Raw genomic sequence first — 5,728 nt, forward strand, 5'->3', positions numbered from 1 at the left:
CTGTATATGAGTACAATGGTATAAACAGTAATATACTTTTGTTAAGAATACAATTAATTGCATAAATGTGGGATCTGAAATGATTACTTGACCCGTAGTCATATTTTATGAACCTGATGGGGCAAAAATTCAGAATATACAGCTCACTTGAAAATTCACCCCTTAAAAATGTAATAATGTAATAATATTTTCAAGAACATTTATGTCTAAATAATTGTGTGTACATGTTTATGTATACATTTATATATATGTGTGTATGTATGTGTGTGTGTGTACCTACATATACATATACACACAAATGTATTTGTGCATATATATATGTGGTTGTATGTCCTATATTACATGTATGTATTGTATACATGTATAGGGCTATATATGTACATATACATATAAAAATATTCGTGTGTGCGTGTATGTGTGTGTGAAAGAGAGAGTTTGTGTGTGTGTGTGCGTGTATGTGTGTGCGTGTGTGTGTGCGTGTGTGTGCGTGTGTGTGTGTGGGTAGGGTGTTTGTATGTTATCTAACCCATCGACCAGGAACACATATACACACACACACACACACACAGAGGCATATAGCGTAAGAAATAGCCCACAAAAATCACTTAAATGAAAACAAATGAAATTAAGAAGAGTTCCGCTCAAAAAAGTCCACCCACCCACCCACCGCTGCATATGTCATACTTTTAAGCCAGATGCAACTTCCATTTCAAAAGCCCCACAAATCGAAGAATCAAGAGTATGATGAACATCCTAGTCAAGGTGTAGCATTTTGGTTTCTAGTACCTACTAAACATACGTACATACATACATACATACAGACAGACAGACAGACAGACAGACAGGCAGGCAGGCAGACAGGCAGGCAGGCAGACAGACAGGCAGACAGACAGACAGACAGGCAGACAGACAGGCAGACAGACAGACAGGTAGGTAGGTAAGTAGGTAGGTAGGTAGGTAGGTAGGTAGGTAGGTAGGCAGGTAGGCAGGCAGCACACGCTGTGTATATTTGCATACATGCATATATACATATAGCCACATATATTTATATGAATGTGTATATATACACATATGTATGTATACATACATACAACATATATGTACATACATATGCAGGCATGCTCACACATTCAGACACACGCATGTATAAAGAAACAGACAGAAGAGAGAGAGAACTTATAGACAGATTTGCGTACGAACTATACCATATTCGGTGACATAGAATAAAAATATAGCTATATTGGCTAGATAAGAAAGCTTTCTGCTGTAGGAACAAAAATATAGGTAACTATGTGGATAACTTTGTAAGCTATATGTTAGCACGATTTTGCAAATTTAATTAACACAAAAGGTATTATTTCTTATTTATAAAATTATCAAAACCTATGTAAATTTTCAAAACTAAATGTGTTTTATTTGTGTATATAGGTGTGTGCCTGTGCGTGGTGGGTGGATGTGCGAATATATATTTGTGTAGAGAGGAATGCAGGATGCATTTGGTTTGTGTGTGTGTGTGTGTATGTGTGTGTGTGTGTGTGTGTGTGTGTGTGTGTGTGTGTGTGTGTGTGTGTGTGTGTGTGTGCGTGCGTGCGTGTGTGTGATATTGTATATGAGATACAGTGAGAGAGTGAGTGAATGGTTGAATGGGTGAACTGGTTTTGTTAAACACTAAAATCTTAGAAAAATATGATCTCAGCAACCATTCTTAGCTAAAAGATTCAAGAGCGTAATTGAAAAATCAATAGGACGGCTGGTGGGCGAGCCAAACACATTCCCATGTATCTATTCTTAGATTACGTACAGTATAAGGCTTATTTCTTCGAGAAGCTGCTAAGTTCGTTCACTAACATATCATATATATGACTCTTAGAATCAATTCGTTATTATAATTTGATCAATGTAACACAAGTATCAAATCTAGTGTAGAACAAAACTTACTTTTATAGTATCTTGAGGTTTTACTCTTTTAAAGAGATTAAAGTCGTTACAAACTGTTTGTTGCTGAAATGCTTCTTGTAATAATTACACTTATTTTAATGCAATAATAATAGTAATGAATGTGCATTTTTTTTTTTTTTGGTGATATTTTAATTTTCTATTGGTATTTTTATATGTCTGAAGAATTTTTAATTGTTTTACTTCATGTGGTTTGAATTAGTGTACATGTAATTTTATATTTTTTGCTGGCGGGAACGTTTTATCCTTGTGTAAACAATGATAAAACTTTCATGTATTTTGTATTCAAGAGAAATTATTCGTTGCAATGATAATGTGTTGTCTGTAGAAGTATTGAAAAAAAGAGATCATTATCGAAATTGGAATGTTTGCAAAGTTTTTCGCAAATTTTATGAGGAATGTTTGTTTTTCTTTTTCATTTATTATTATCCAAACGTTGCATAAGATAATACCGTTGGCGTTAAAACAATATCACATGAGATGCGATTTTTAAAAAATCACCATTTGGTGGATAAGAGCAAATTATTTTGACACTTGCTGTTGACAGCAATATTTCGTGAAACACCATTGGTAACAATATACACATATTTCTTTTTAATTAATAAATCAAAACAATCACAACGATATCAAATGAACCGCCATACAATGAATATAGTTTCTAAGATTACAGCGGAAGTCCTTGAGCTGTACAGCAGTATTGCATGGATTATCATTGATGATATAAACCAAAGGTTAAAACAAAAACATCATTGTTATATTCAATACTATTGAGGTACAAAATAGATCCAAAAACAAATATATCATACACAAATTAAACAAAATTACATAAGAGGGATATGTGTACAATAAACAGTGTTACACTTGATATCGTTGATAATAGAAATGATATTACGAGGAAGACCATTGATTTTTAAAAATAAAAAAAACATCACAAGTGTAAAACTCTAAACAAAAGTTCATTGATTATTGAAATTATCAGCAGCAGCAGTAGCAATAATAATAATAATAATAATAATAATAGTAGTAGTAGTAGTAGTAGTAGTAGTAGTTGTTGTTGTTGTTGTTGTTGTTGTTGTTGTTGTTGTAGCTGTTGTTCTTATGACTTTGCTGTCTGTCATTGTCTTGTTTTGTAATTTTATAATGTTAACTACTTTTCATTTTTCTTATCCATGCTCATGCGCATATGTATGTGTGTATGTGTCTGTATGCATATTTATGTACTTGCAGTTTCTAAATTAAAAGCCTATTCAGATTAAAGTTAAACCATAAACAATTTTTTTTTAATCATTACAAGACAAAATAATAAATCGTTTTAATTAGGTGGAGTTGAACTCACACCTTCAGATTCCGGCCGAATGGTTATTATCGGTTAAGAAACTTGACAGGAAAATATACCCAGTGGTTCATGTTATAATTTAACTTTAATGTATGTTCATGTGTGTCATGATGTATGTACGTACGTTTATATGTATGAATGCGTGAGAGCATATGCGCGCTTCGTGTGAGGTCAGTTTCAAGAAAAAGAAATAGAAACAGAGAAATATAACAAAGATACATTTTCTATTTTTCATTTTTTAAAAAAATTGGGTTGTTGGTGACTAAACCAACTTGAGGCACAGTAAGTAGTAACGTCTACAAATCACTCGAATTTAAAATTAAATCATCATTCTCTACTTTGAATGCATATATATAAACAATAACATTTATGAACATTTCTTTCTCATTTAAGTTTGGTCTGCAAATAATAATAATAATAATAATAATAATAATAATAATAATAATAATAATAATAATAATAATAATAATAAGTGCTAACAATAGAGGAGTGAAAAAGAACGATTGACATTAGTTATATGGAAAGATTTTCTAGGAATAGTTGGTACCCTCTACTGACGCCTAGTAACAATGCTTAGCTATAAGAATGATGAATATCTTTTTTCATTAAAACAGTTATATTTCTATGTTTGTACATATATGTATGTACATGTGCATATATGTATGCATGAATGTATTTGTGTATGTGTGTGTGTGTGTGTGTGTGTGTGTGTACCATGAATAGACTAATAGACCTTTAAAAACTACTAAGAAATATATTGCTTTTCTTTACTAATATGTTATAGACATTTACTAATCGCTGACATAATAATAACTAACAGCTTAAATCATCTTTTGCTGATTGTACTGATTAAACATAATAAAGTACAGTTCGTTAAGATTGCTGTTTCAAACTCAGTTATTCCCGTTCCATAGAGGAGAAGGTTATGTGTGTCATGCCTGCCCAAATGTAGATATGTATTTGAATAAGCTGTATGTGTATGTATGTCTGTATGTGAGAGAGAAAGTAAGTGTATGTGAATGTTAGTGTGTATGCATGTGTCTGCGTGTGAACTCACTACTCACACTGCTCCACTCCACCATGACCATCATCAAGACAATGTGCTATATGGAAGTTATGAAATTCTAATCTCTTACAATTAAATACTAATTGCCTAACAAAATTCGAGGCATATTTACATAATATGTCTGGAAGAAGACGATATTCTTTATGTTGTTCTCTTTTGTTTAAGAGAACATGTGATAATTTAGAATATTCTGTGAGGATAGCAGGACCATTTTGTTTTACATCGCTCTTAATTTTCAGCTTACTATAAACGGTAAACTTCGTTGATCTTTCTCATCCTTGGAAGACCATGTTTATATTGCATGGATTTTAGGGAGCTAAAATTTTGGCACCCATCATGAATGAAATAAGAAGTGATAAAGTTTCCTTTTTCATTCATTTTCTTTCTTTCAATTGCCTTTCACACAGTCATTGATGGAAATGAATTATAAAACTATTAAGGAAATTATGTAGTAAATACTGTTTTGACATAATGTAAATATGGTTTATAGTTTCTTTGGAAAAAGAAGTCGTTCCATGGTTTTGGTAAAAAGCTTATAAAAACATTGGCTTAGCCAAAAATTTCAGGTCAACAATTGTTTGTTCATGTAAATCGTGTACAAAAAACACTTATCAGAAACATCTTACAATTAAAATCATTAGATCATTTAAAAAGGTATTTCCAAAAAGAAAAGAAAAACAAGTATTTCAAAATCGAACCACATGTTATTGTTTCTGTTTACATTCGTTTTAATTTTTTTTTTGTTTTGTTTCCCATCTTAAAAGAAAACAGAATCACATCTGCAGCCATTGACAAAAAGTAAATAATAAAACTGCAATAAAAGTATTGGTCTTTTCACGTCTAAAATGAATACAAGATATGTTACCACACTAAGAAAAAAATACATTTCAAAGACTAATGGTAATATTATTTTAGATATTTTACTCTGAGATATTTTATCGAGATTATTATGTCGTAAGAATCACGATTCCTTTACTTCTATGAATTTGTCATCTTATCTCTTTTTACTGATCTTGGATTACAATAAGTAATGTATTACGTTGATTTTCTTTCTATGCGTTCTCTTAATTTTTTTTATTAAATAGCATTATTATTCATAATAATAGGCATCTACGGTAAAATACAATAACATACCACTGAACGCATCTCATAAACAAAAGTGAGATCATAGAAACCAAAAATTCATAGTCAACCCGTATTTGCATTTAATTTAAAATACCTTTTAAAAATGGATATAGTTGACCTCTCTAAAAGTAAAAAAAAAAGAGAAAGGAACAAATTAATGAAAATTCAATTTCATGCGTAAAAAGTGTTGATATATATATATATGTATGTATGTATATATATATGTACATATACATATATATATA

Source organism: Octopus bimaculoides, chromosome 5, assembly GCF_001194135.2.
Source record: "Octopus bimaculoides isolate UCB-OBI-ISO-001 chromosome 5, ASM119413v2, whole genome shotgun sequence".
NCBI lineage: Eukaryota > Metazoa > Mollusca > Cephalopoda > Octopoda > Octopodidae > Octopus > Octopus bimaculoides.